Below are 14,064 nucleotides of genomic sequence, written 5' to 3'. Positions count from 1 at the left end.
TTGAACTCTGTGATTGTGCTAACCAGCTCTGGAATGTGTGGGAGTCCTGGGAAGGAAGGCGGAGGCTTGCCAAAATACCTGGAAGAGGATTCAAAATAGAAAAGGAAGCCTGGGAGGGGCAGAAGCAAAGTCTATGGGAAGAGATTAACTTTGCCCAGGGGCTGATGTCATTGGCAGGGCAAGGAAAGACTAGGGGCAAGCTGCATCGTGTTTGTTGTGGCCCTTAAGGGATGGTATTTTAAATTCACTGCACTCCACTATTTATAATTGTAAGCAATCAAACATATGCCAGTCCATTTTGCTATTGACATTTTTCTTTTTACTCCTGTGTAAAGATAAGTAGTTGTTTGGAGTTACTCCCCCTCTGTCCCAAACGGTCTTTTATGTAAATTGTAGTGTTGGCAGCCATAAAACAAAGACAAGATTCATGACCTCTACGAAAGGAGATAGACAGCAGAGGCTGTTTTGATGGGGGTACAATAAACAGAGCTATGAACAAATAAGAAAGTTTTTTAAACAGTTATTAATTACAAACTTATTTTGGAGTTCAGGTTATGGAAAGACAGACAAGTTCAGCTACGGAAACAATAGATGTTTAAAACAAGCCATATAATGTTGTTGCTGCCCTCTCCAATTTGTGGAATTGTTTAAAAAATTGTTTACGTCATGGTAATTACGCTAAGTGATCAGTATTACAATGAGTAATTTTGTAAGCATTGTTAGTTTCCAGATGTAGGCTCTTCTGCTAGCCATCAATGTTCTCCACTGTTCTACTAAAAAAAATTAGGAATACATTAAATATGTCAATAGTATTACTCCTCTTCACAGCATTTTAGAACCATTAACCAAGCATCATAAGGCCACTATTACAAAAGTAGCTTCAGAAAAAGGAAAACATTTAGAGAACAGATGAAGTTTTTAAACGTTCATTAAGGCAACAGACACCCAGCACAGCGTAAACCAAATAATCTGACACATACCTGGAAGTAATACTAAATTTCCACTCCTCATGCCTTGATTCTGCCTGAATGCAATACTATATTATGTACTGATCGCTGCACCTATCTATAGCTGGCAGAAAACATCAAGTTACTGAATTAGTCTTTTTTTTTTAGATCGGTTTTGCTCTTTGGGGCTTTTAGACTGCAACAGTCATTTGAAGACTACTGTATGCACAGGCATGTTAATTATTAACTATAGCTACAAGCAGGCTTTTTCAATACGTCTGAACGCAGTTTTGTATTTGCAGTCAATAAAACAGGCTCTTTCAGTACCTCCTTCCAAAGTCCAGCACCTTCATGAAGAACGCTGTTTGCCTTCTTTATCTTAATTTCTGTATGAGGCGTACTGCCCAAACACAATCTGCACGTAATGAGGAAGAAACCAATCTGAATTAGAAATGCTGAGGGAATCTGGAATATTTAGCATCTGTTGAAAAATCATCTCCCCTCTCTCACTGGCAACTGACAACAAACCGGAAAACTTGTAAGTAGATTATGTTTCACAGACCTGATACCAGGGGAGTAAACGGTTTAATTTTAGAGGGGCTTGCATTGGGTTTAACTGCCTGAGAGAGCAGATTAGAATTCCTGGTGACATTTAGTGCTTTACAGTGCAGAAGAAATACAACTCCAAAGAATCCTGTCAGGGCTGTTTGGCCTTGCCTTTCTCATTTCGGCTGCAGGACATCAGTGATGCTGGAAAGCTGATACCTGAGGAATGCCAGCCTGAAATGCAGTTCCCTTTTGGTATGTGAAAGTTTCGGGAGCAGCATTGGTACGACTTGCAGAGTGACACTGCATGTTCTGGCCTAGAAATGGGGCTGCTCTGCCTTCTGCTAATCTAGGTGTGAGTGATGATGTGAACACCCAGCTCCTCAGGGCTGCCAGAGCACACCAGGAAAGCGGCGAGCAGTTGGCCGTAGCTCTTCTGTGATAAAAAGCACGAAAAAAGAAGATTCAGAAGCATACGTGGAACACTGCACCGTGGTTTTAAAAGCTTTTTCAGAGGTCTTCCAGTTATAGAAGTTTAGACGGGCAGTGATCCCAAGTTCCTAACAGAACGTTGGTGTAAACGGAAAAAAAAAAAACACGAACGCGGGTCCCGGTGACAGCGCACCTCGAGAGAAACAGCGGCCAAAGGGCTCCGCCAGACCCGCTGCGGCCGCCGGCACCAGCCGCGGGGCTGCTGCGGCCGCTCGGGGCTCCGCCCCGGCCCCGCCGCGGGGCGCTTCGGGCAGGGCTGGGCGGCACAGCCGGGGCCCCCCTCCCGGGAGACGGTATGGGCTGAGAAAAGCCGGGGGGCGAGGCGGCCCCGCCGCGGTGACTCAGCGGCGCGGAGCACCGGGCTGCAACCGGTATTTCCTGTTCCCCCGCCCGCCGCCGCGTGTGCGAGTGTGTGTGCGTGACCGCGGGCCGGGGGCAGCTGCGCGACTCACCCCTGAACCGGGGGGCGGAGGCGGCCGCAGGTGGAGCCGCGCCTGCAGAGGGACGCTCCCCGCCGCCCGCCCCGTCCGGCCGCCACCGCCCCTCCTCCTCCGTTCCCCTGCCCTCCCCTCCGCCGCCTCCCCACCTCGGGGCGAGGCCGGCACCTGCGGCGGGAGCCCGCCCCCCGCGCCCCGGCAGGAAATCGCCCGACTCGGGGGAGCGGCCGCAGCGGACTCGGACGCGGCCTCGCACTCGGCGCCGCCGTCGCAGGGCGGCGGGGCAGGGCTGCAGGGCAGGGTAGGGCGCGCAGTCCCAGCGCCGGGCCGCCTCCCAGGGCCTCCAATCCCGCTGCCGGCCGCCGCCACACCGGGGCTACCTCCAGGGCTACCTCCGCGAGCAGGCAAGTATCCCCGCGGGGGGCGGGCTGGGCTGACCCCGGCTCCGCGCATCCCCGACGCTCCTCGCTCCTTGGGCACGTGCGCCGATCCGCCGCCCTCCGCCCGGCGCCGCTGTCCCCGCTGCCTCCGCTCCCCGCTCGAGGGCCCGCGCTGCGGGGAGGAGCTGCGCGACTTCTCCCGCTCCCTCCTTTGTGTGCTTTGGGTGTCGTCTGCGTCCGTCCCCGCGCCCCCGCTCTCATTCCTCGGCCGCACTTTGACTTCTTCGCCTGCGGTGGCCGAGGCGACCGGCCCCGCTCCCACCCCCGCCACCCCGCACCTGGGCCGCGGGAACAGCCGGGCTTGGGTCGGGGATCGGCTTTTCCCTAACGGGATTAAGCGGCTCTCGGTGACTTTTTCTGTGCTAAGTACTTTCCGGGAGAGTGCGATACTACGTGGGAAGTGGGAGAGATGTCACCGATGAATCAGGGTTTTTGTTTACCGTTTTTTTCCCCTGAGGCGGGGCGGGTCCCCCGACGGGCGCACACCCCCGACGGCGGGGGTTTGGGCTGCCTTTGTTATACACAGAATTCCTGAAATCTTTATATTGGCACATCCCGAGCGGATTCCAGCCGTGCCTTGGGCTTTGGCTAACTGGGTCAGGGGAAGTTTCAAGTTAACAGGGAACTGTGAAACAAAGCAACAAGCAGTTCCAGGAGCCAAATGCTTGATTGCCCTGTTAAAGTGCCTTGGCATCGGCCTTGTTTGCGGTGCTGGAGCCCAGGTACATTAGATGTGGATTGTGGAGTGTCAAGGTTGATCTACCAGTGGCATGCGCTTGCTTTTTTAGACAACTCTGCCCTTACTTTCGCCCTGGTTGAAACCTGTTTCCTCTGCATATTTTTCCAGGATGAGAAAGTACATGCTGTCTGAACATACTTGTGCAAGAGTCATATGCTCATCTTTCAGATTGGTTATTTGAAAACTGTCATAGCTTCAGTGTTGCTTTCTAATAGTTACTCACTTAAAACAGCTGGAATCTCTGAATAATCTGCTACCTAGCTTCGATTTATAAACTGGTGTTGAATCCAACAGCTAGGACAGTATTTGAAAGCTATCAGCCCCACAGCTGTGCTCCAGCAGAGGCCACCAAAGGTCTGCTTTGTTTTACCTTTGGATGTAGTTATCAAGGTGGGACGGTTTGAAACAAAATGACTTAACCTTTTATTTTGCTCAGCAAAGTTTTATTTTAAAGGTTTAGGGCTGTGATTCAGAGAAAAGAAAAAAACAAACATGTGCTGTGACTGATAATATGGCTTCTTTTTTTTCTGAAGCATTCATAGTCTAAGGATCCATCTGTAAGCTCTTCCAAGCAATGACCCATGTCAGGATCCATGAGATCTGCATGGCAAGGTTCAGGTACTGGAAAGCATGGGAGGTTTGCTTGTGTAAATTGATATTCATTGATAGATCATCTGGCTGCTTGAAGAGACTTTGAAATGCTTTGCATGTAGTAAGCATGGGCGTGCCAGTTAGACACAGTAAGATTTATACCTAGTATAACCTAGAGCTTATGAGGGCTTTCATCAGGCTTCTGCATGTATTTGACTTTTAGGTGAGTTTACTGTTAGAATTGCTTCCAGACTGTTATATGCAAACATCTTCTTATGTCCTAAACATTGCCTTCACGTAGCGGTAGTGACTGCTCTTCCCTTAGAAAAAGGAAGTAACTATGGATTGGAGAAACTGCGTGTAACTTTAATTGCATTCTGCATTGCCCTGTATCACAATATCAGTGACTGCTACTGTGTTCAGTGCCACTGCACTGGGTTTTTGTGAGACTGAAGATGAATATTGGAATTATGCAGTGGGGTTAGGATGATCCCAATACTTTGCATGTAGAGCTCAACAGAGCTCTTCAGAATGAAGCATTGAAGTAATTAAGTGTCTGATACTTTTTTGATTGCTTTATCCCCCCTTTCCTGGTTCAGTGTCTTCTAAGGACAACCAGGAAATCTTTCTTAGTGATTAAAATAATGTTTAGGCACTGACATGGTTCACAAAATGGGATGGATTGTACCTTTATAAAACCTAGATGCTTAAAAGCATCAGAAAGTTCGTGGATCATAGTAATCCTCAACTGGGGAATGGCCTAATACTCCAGGACTACTTCAAAGCTGCATTTAACTTAGAGCAAATTTAGATGATAGTATTTGTGTGTGTATTTTAACAGTTACCAACACTGTCTCCGGAACTTCCTTGTAGGGTGAAGGAAATATCTTGTTACAAGACTGTTCTCTTTTAATTGTTGAAATAACAGTATTTACATTCTCAAGGACAGTATAACTTTTGTCATGGCTTGGCTGCATCAGTTTCATCCTGTTGTAGTAGTGCTGCTGTAAACCAATGTCAGCTTTCTAAACTATGATTTGGTTTGGAGAGTTTTCTTGGTTACTATTTTTGGTAACAGTAGTCCTGGAACCAGTCATTCTAATAACAGGGGAAAGAAAGCACTAAAGTGGTGTAGCAGATACAGTTTGTTGAGGTTAGATATTTTCAAGTCTGGTTGACTTTCAAACAGGTGTGAAAATACTCATTGCTGGGAAAAAAATAATTTATTAAATATGACAATTGATCCTTGACGTCAACTGCATAAGACCTGTGAATCTTAATCCCAAATTGCAGTGAATTTCTGTGAACTTCAGAAGACTTCTCAAAAATGAGACAGCTGATTTCTAAAACAAAATAAAACAAACATTTATGGCGATAAGGATGTAGGGTATAATTTTTAGGCCTGTCACATATGGATCTTGCCATAGTGAAGAATGTTTGCAAATGGTGAGTTACCTACAAAGATTGCAGCACTGCAGTGGGTATGACTGGTTTTGCATGGCTGTGCTGACATACACACACCAGTGCATGTCATCTTTCACTGTTAAAGGTTTGGTTTCAGTCCCATGACCAAGCACTCGAAGTTGTTTGGGAATCCCCAGGGAAGTACTCAGGTTTAATTTCTACACAGATTTCTCTCCCAGGTGCTTTTGCCAAAACAGAGCTGTTCAACCACAGGGTGCTTTTCTCAATTACCTGAACCTATCCTCTTCCTCAGAAAGAGCAGCACTGTGTTAGATTCTTATGTCTGCTCTCTTGTAAAGTGTGCTTGCTTCTTGTCCCCAGACTTTGGAGCCTTCCGTTGCCCTTTAGTGGTCTTTTACCTGTACCAGGGTTATCCTAGTCCCACTTCAGAAAGTAAATTTTTTTTTTTTTTTGTGAATAGGCAATTTTTTTTTTTTTTAACCTACAAAGCCTGTATTTAAAAGAGGGCTGAGGTTATTTTTTAGTTAAATATTACATAATTAACACAGATATCGACTAGAATATGGGAATTAAACCGCTTCATGCAGCAACAAAGACCACTCCAGGTCATTTCACAACTTAAACTATTAATGTTTGGATTGGTTTTTAGTTGTTTTGTTATTGTTGTTTTTTGTTTCCTTTTAAATCAGATGATTGCTTCTTGAAAGTGCATGTTGTTAGGGAATACTGGAGATTTCTGTTTCAAGTGAGAATGCAAACTGTGGCAACTCCTTTCTGTCCAGCATTAGATGACTCGTGCAGTTGTGAACGTATTTAGGATGTTTATGATCCAAGCCTAGTAAGGACAGAGTGAGCTGTGGGAGCTCTGGTCTGGTATCTTGCGCAACATCTACCCGAGTGTGTGTTCATCAGCTGCAGGCTTTGTTTTTAGGAAACATGAGCTACCCAAGTCTTCCTGAATGTAGGTCAGCATTGTCACTGTGTATTTGAGTGTTGGAACCTCAGATAACGATGGTTTCTAATCTAGGAAGAAAAGGAAACTTATTAGTGCTGTATTTTCACATGTATAATGTGTGAAATAATAAGTGTGCAAAGAAAAATATAGATCCCCTTTTGTTCTGATTTTTCCCAATGCCTGCTCCCTTTCCATGCTGTTGTCTTTGCTTCTGTTTTGCAAAAGCAATCCAGAACTGCTTTTGAGAAATTGCTTTTTATTTCTTAAACATATGCAGATTATTTTGGCTGTGGTCTATATACATGTTAAATGTCAGATTTAGGATGTCTTGTTAGGTGTGGTATGTTTTCATTAAACTAGGCATGAGTTCAGAAGTTTTGGACTGCTTTGGATTTTTCCTCAGATTGGCTCAATAATACCTCTCCCAAAAGTGTTTTGTTGTCATTGCTCTGTTGTACCAAACTAGTTCTTTAACATCAGCCTGCATTGTATTGATAAACCGAGCCTGAACTCAACAATGTTTGGCTTCATCTAAACCAAGGTTTCATATATTTGTTCAAGCTATTTGTTGTTTGCTTTGCCCTGTTAGTTTTCTTTTTTTTAAAAAAGAGGTGTTAGAGAAAACTCATAAATCTCTCCTGGACCTCACTGTTAACAGCAAGGCTGTCTTTAGTCCGGCTTGCTCTGTGTATTCTAACATCTGCTTCATCATGTAGCTCTGCTTAATAGCCAGCAGATTTGACTGCTAGTGTCTCTAGCCTCCTTAGCACAACTTTGTGTAAGCTGATTCTGAGAATCTGCAGGGACATATGGACTGTTTAGGCAAGGGACGATCTCTAAGGAGGGGCCGAAAGCAACTGCAATCCGTGAAGCTGTGTGAAAGAAGTTTCCAGGTCTTCCTCTTTCCATGAAACCACTCCTGCCCCCAGTCAGATCCTTGATGCTCCTTTGCCTCAAGATTGTTTCAACAGATCAAGCTTTACACATGCCGTGGTTGTTTTTCAAGCTATTTCTTAGCTGTATGTTACACATGTATGTTCTGGAAATTAACAATTGTCTGTCATAGTTATTCTTGTCACCTGAGAAAAAAGCATGTAGGAAGAGACCTTGGTTTCTTTGCTGTCCTCATGAGAGAACTCTTTGGTCTGTAGGTGTCACACAGATTTTTGTTGAGACATGAGAAAGAAAAGCATTTTGTCTCTTTTCAAAGATGGAAAGTAGTTTGAGGCTACATTGGGCACTGGTTGTCTCCTTTGTAGTTGGGTCTGAAGTGACTGAAGATGTGATCATACTTCTGTCATCAGTTTTTACATGAAGTATGCTCTACATCTAATTAAGGGAGTATGACTGTTTTCACCTGTCAAGGATTAGAGCAAAAGGAAGCTTTTGCTTTGATCTCATAAATGTTTCTTTAATCCAGAAAAGAGCTTCTGTCATTCCTTCCCCATTCACTGAAATACATCTTACTTTCCAAACCATCCACTGCAATTGAGTCTACAGTTTCTACAGTGTGAATGAAAATAAGCAAACTTCAGAACTGCTTTTGCAAAAGTTGTCTGTAGAGTTTCAGCCAGGTTGAAATCACTGCCTTAAGACTGAAACTTTTTCCCCCCACTCTTTCAACTAAGGCGGCACAGAAAAGAGTAGGGGACTTTGGAACAGATAAGGAAAACCTGACAGTTTTCATGGAGTCCTGTTTCCTTATAGCCAGTGTAGCTTGGTAAGGCTATGGCAAGTGCTCCCAGCCTTTTGGTACTGTTCACAATATGCTGTATCAGTTTAATAGAAACGCGTGTTACAGGATTTTCTTTGTTTTGTAAACTGATTAGTAATTCATGTGAGAGATCCACAGGGAGAAGGTTAGCAGAGAATGCAGTATAGTGAATAAGCAAAGGATCTTTTTAGCTGAACTGTGAGGCGGTTTCTTGCTGTTATCTTTTTGGATATGGCTATGGAACATGAGTTCCTGAAGTTGACACAAATATTTTTCTTAACAGCTTAGTTCTTAGATTATGTTTGTTCACTTGTGTGTTCCCAGTTAGGAAAATTGCTCTGTGTTCTTTCCAATAAAACTTGGTGTTCGTTCTTCCTGAAAAAGTACAAAGCCAGAAAAAGGGGAGTGGATGGTAACTTCCCAACAGGAAACAGTGGATGAAGGTACGTTTTAGACCTTTTGTTTGCTCTGCAAAAGCCATCCTTCACTAACAATGGATGTACTAGCAGCTTTGAATTTCTATTTTCAAATAAAGTTCAAGGAAGTTGATAAACTGTGAGTCAGTTTTACTCCCTCTAAATATCCGGAGATTTCATGAACCATTTAGCCAAAAGCAGCATTTGGGAGTAACTTATGCGTATTGTGTGAGCTTGGCTTCTCTGTGTACAAGGGTAGTTGTGGACCACCTATTGTAGTCAGAATTAATTGGCTTTGCCCAAAGAGATGAAAGATGGACCACAGCTGCACTAAGTATTTTTTTGTGCTCTGCATAGGACTCTGGCTTTGAAAAGTACTTCTGGGAAGTTTTTGTAAGAAAAGTTTCTTAGATCTATAAGGGGAAAGTTTAGGGTTAAAAAAGTGTTAAGACAGCACAGAAAGAAGTACCAAAACTTCACAGGAGAAATTGTGGTAATACTGACATTGATAACAAAACTGAGTTTGAGGGAAGCTTGAATTTTATCAAAATGTTTCTGCATTTAAGTAAAATTGAATATTGTCATGAACTACTACAGTCAGAAGGTTCTTAAAAACTGCAATAGTCAAAAAACTGCCCACTTCTTATCTTGTCTTTTCCTACCCAGTACTGCCTTTGCAGTAGAGCTGCCAAAGCTATCAAAAGTCAGGATGCATGCAAGGCTTAATGACATTAGCTGTGCTTGCAGCCTTCTAGTAGTACTTCGCTTTCCTAAGCTGCTTAATACTTTGTATACAGATGTTTAAAGTTGTAGTTAAGACTTGGAGAAGTAATTCTTTGCTTAATTTAATTTCTGTGTTTTTGATATATTAATTAATTTTCTTAATACATCACAAATTTTCAGACTACATGTTCCTTACATATCATCATGCAATTAGGTAGGTGAAAACTAAGTTTTTCCTTCTGACAGTTGTTTGTTGTGGTAGTCTCTGAATCTAAAAAATGCTTAATTTTGTTTTGCTCTTCTAAGATCAGTCTTACAGATTACTGTTTAGTAATGACTTGAGAGAGTTCAGTGTGTGCATGTGTTAACATAACCTACAAATTTGGCTGAATATTAAACACCAAATACGGGTAACACAGGATTGTAAGTAATACAGGACTTGGCAATGGTTATACAAATCTTGTTGTTAAGAGATGAATATTTTACAGTATAAGTAATGAAAACTTGTGGTTTTCATCTTAGCAGTTTCTAAATAAGTAGCGTGCAGTATGAACTCGCCCCAACATAAATATAGACATGTCTAATAATACTAAGGAATAAGTAAAATGCACAGTTTACAGAGGGAGTTATAGCTGAAGTCTTCAGTCTTCCCACCCCATCTGTTCTTTTTATATTTTTCTCTATAATACTGCATAAGTACATAATGTTTATATAATATGTATAATTATATATAAAACATTCATATCTCACTATCTTGGTATCTAAGTAGCATTACAACAACATTTCGTTAGTCTTTTTGCAATCAAGTATGTCTCTTTTAATACTGCAATTTGACAGCGCTGCAGCATTTCCAAAATATCGGTGTTACTTCAACATGTACATCTGTCTCCACCTTTGTAGTTAGTAGCTGAGGTCCTTGGCATGCAGTTACTTACCTCATGGAGAGAACAATTTTGACATGGAAGGTGGCTTCTGGCATTGTGTGAGGCACATTTGAATGACTAGTAGATATCATCATAAGGGGAGTCTTTAGCTTTCTCAATTCCGTACATGCAAGGCAATGTTTCTCAGTGCCTTTTCTGAACAGATCAGATAAATCCCTTTGTAAGACTTCCAACGTACAGAAAAGAAAAGCTGAAGCAAAAACTATTATTGTTTGTCAAAGTGTCTGAAACAGTCCCAAGTTTTCTGTGCAGATCTCTTACTCCCTGGATGGATTTGACAGAGAAGTTACCTAGTGCTCCATTAGTACTTGAAAGATTATAGACAGCAGAGATTTAGCAAAGGATTAGTCAGTTGGAGAGTGTGCATTATCCGGCCAGGCTTAGAACCGTGATTGTCTTTTCAATCATTTTTATTAGTGTCTTATTCAAAGATCAAATTATGTAACAATGACGTTTCAGGGGAATCTGGTAGGAGTTTTTCTTTGCTTTCTCTCTCCTGCTAACTCTTCAAGCCTGGGAGAGGGGAAAAAGCATTATTTTTATGCTTCAGACTCAGCATGTTGTGAAAAGCAGCAGTTCAGATAAGTGAAGAAGCATGACTTCAGTTGCAGCGTCTGCGTCTGGACGGTAACTTTGTGTGGTGGAACTCTTGAGACAGGCAGAATGCGGTACAAGAAATATGTAACTCTTTTAGAAGCAGCAATAGGTATTACTCCCCTTAACAAGAGGGAGCTGCTTCCTGAGGGTAGACATGCAAATCTGTGGCAACATCCAGGGTAAGTGTTAAAAAGCAATCAGTGAGTAACGATGGGAAGACCTATGCTCACCTTGAATCATGCAATTTTAAAGCTTGTTATCAGAAAAGAGGAGAGTCTTTCATAAAACAGGTAATTTTTTCTGTACCTTCCAAATGGTGTATCTTCTGCAGTTGTAGTTAAACTGTGTGGTTTTGTTAGAGATTTCTATGTACTTCTTGTCCTTGGCTAGTAGAATAAGTAGAAGAAGGTGTTATTTCTAAGGGAGTTTGCTGAAGAACCGAAAGGATAAACAGGTGTATACTCATCAGAATGAAAATTAAATGGTTGTTTTGTGTTTATTGCTTACTACTAAGCTGATGTGTGTATGTTTGCGATCCCCCCCTCCTGCCCATTTGAAAATACACGTTATTTTACTTTTATCCATGAGAGAACTAGCAGCTTCTAAAAGTGGAAAAGAAAAACACTTTTCTGTGTGTGCAACTTTCCTCCTCTTCTAGGAAGCAAGAGTTCATCATACTTAGGAATACTGTTTCCCTGAAGGAAAGTTTTAGTTATTAAAAGAGAAGTCAGTTAAGGCTAGTAATGTTCAAAATGTGAAATACCGAGCATTCTGGTTTTGTTAAAAACAATCCAGTGTGCTTTCTTGTGCCACACAAGTTGAGTATTAGGCTTCAGAAAATTCTTTCTGTTCATAACTATTTCCCTCAAAAACTTATGGTGTGTGTAAAAGGGGATTGTTGTTCTCTCCCACCTTCCCCTACAGGAGAGTAGCATCAACGGATGAGTGTCTTCACAGCCGTATACTATCTGCTGTTTTTGCTACACATTCGAATACTGTCACCTTGTTTCAGACATTGCAGAGGAGTGCAAAATGTGAGAGGCTTTTGTTCAGGAACAGTTGATATGTTTGTACTGGTTTTGGATAGTTTTGTGTAAGCAAGACTTCAAAGAAGAGCTTGGAGTAAAACTGTGACTGGCTATAACTGAACTCAGATTTATCCTGTAATTTTTCCACAAGAGCACTGCCTCTAATGGTGGTAGCAACAGTAAAAACAATTAAAATACAGTGCACTATATGATTTTTTTTTTTTTTTTTGTTGCATCACCAAAACCACAAAACTAGTCTAGAAAATATGCCGATGCCAACAGTTTCCAGCCTCTTATTAACATAAGTATTCTTCAAGATGGTCCTAAGTTTCTGGTATCATGTTAATGAGTGCTTGTAGGGCTTTTTGTTAAAAATCTGCCTGTTAAAAGGGGTTCTAGGAAAATGTATTTGGACACAGGATAGTGGAGTGTCCTAGACTGTGACTTCCTTTGATTGTTTCATATAAGTTATCTACATGCCAGTCTCTTTGAATTCTGCAGCCACTCTTTACATGTTGATAAAACGGTACATGATTGCTCTTGATAGTTTGAGGAGTGGTGTTGGAAAGTAATGGTACGTTCTTGCAGAATTTCTCTTTGTTTTCAAGTAGGTTTGTTTGGACAGAATCACAGCTTGAAATAAGCCATCTAAAAATGGAACTTGCTCGCTTTAGTATCCATTATTTTTTGTTTTGTAACTGGGACTGCTTGGCTTTCATCCACTACTGACTGTTAGTATCAAAGTGCAAAAGACACTGCCCCGTTAATATTTGTTTTTATTTCCAGCATACATAATTGGGCATCTCCCTCCTTTCAGGGAGAGGTTTAGTTGATGCAATTGTTGAACACACTTGGAATTCTAAACTGGTTAAGATGTATTTGGATTATGTTTGGATTTGCCATTCCAACAGTTTCACAAAAGCGGAAAAGCTGTTGTCATTGGGCTGTGATAGGGATCCCTTTTATGTTTTCATTAAAACTTTCGGGGAGCTAAAGGCTGGTAACCAGCAATTGCAGCAAAGTGAACTGTGAGTGGAAGAAAAAAAGTGCTGTTCTTTTTGTAGCTGCAGACTGCTTATTCTGTACAACTGGAATAAGCAAATCAATAACTCACTTTGCTAACATCAGCTTATCATTCAACTTCTAGAGATACCCTGTCACATTCATATAAAAAAGCTGTTTTAAAAGTGTGTGTGTATTGGGGGGGGGGAGGGGTGGACAAGCGAAAAACAAATCCAAAAACATGAGACAGTTTCCAAAACCTAATACTGAATATAGGATATAGAGGTCCTCATCTATCATCTCCTCAGTGCACAAATTCAGGTGCGTGCTTAACTCAAATACTTCCTTTATTTCTTCTAAAATAAAATATCTTCTCCTAAAATAAAAAGTAGCATTAGAGTATAATGTCAGCTCCAATGCCATCACTTGAAAGTTGTGAAAATCCTGATTAAAAACCCAGGCGCAAAAGGGAGCAGGAAAGGCAAATACTATTTTGCTAAGGGATTCATTTACATTTGCATATCAAAGGCATTATAAAGTATGCTTTTCTACCTCCTTTTTTGCTTAGAATAGTGATGTGATTTCTGCAACAGATCGATTTTTATAGCTTTTGGCATATTCACGCAGAGCCAAAATAATGACAGCAGTGGTAGCTGGGGTTTAGCTGCCTTCTGTAACTTTCCTGCAGCCTCCGGAATAGTATTCTGTGCACAGCTGGGAACAGTAATAATGTACAGCATATCTCCTTTCTGCTCTTTGGTGATCACGGAAACTTACATTAAGCATCCTTTTGTTCTGTGACCTCAGAAATCATGCCTTGATCTAAACCAGTAGTTTATTACTTTTAGAAAGATGCTGGAAGAATCAGCAGAGAGGGAAAAGGACCTTCTAGTTTCACAATGTGATGTCTGGCAGGTGCTTGCATTTTTGAAGTTTTTAAGAAGTTAATCTGAGACCAAATGTATTTTTTAAATATCTTAAGTTTAAAGTTTGCTTTTTTGAACCTGAGACCTCATTATGGTTGTGCTAAGGAAAAAAAGGGTGCCACACACAAGACACATTAGTAAT

The 14,064-nt window shown here is 41.9% G+C and overlaps 1 protein-coding gene across 2 annotated transcripts in view; it reads left to right on the top strand.

Annotated features, from left to right (window-relative positions):
- The first annotated feature begins 2,576 nt into the window (after positions 1 to 2,576).
- TJP2 (tight junction protein 2) overlaps positions 2,577 to 14,064 on the top strand; it is a 72,384-nt gene continuing 60,896 nt past the window's right edge. For both annotated transcript variants that reach the window (XM_068422098.1, XM_068422096.1), the window contains exon 1: positions 2,577 to 2,826. The gene's annotated coding sequence lies outside the window, so the exon portion shown is untranslated. The remainder of the gene's footprint in view (positions 2,827 to 14,064) is intronic.

Source organism: Nyctibius grandis, chromosome Z (genome assembly GCF_013368605.1).
Source record: "Nyctibius grandis isolate bNycGra1 chromosome Z, bNycGra1.pri, whole genome shotgun sequence".
In the NCBI taxonomy this organism is placed as follows: domain Eukaryota; kingdom Metazoa; phylum Chordata; class Aves; order Nyctibiiformes; family Nyctibiidae; genus Nyctibius; species Nyctibius grandis.
Note: the sequence above shows the minus strand (reverse complement) of the source record. Positions and strands in the feature narration are given on the sequence as shown.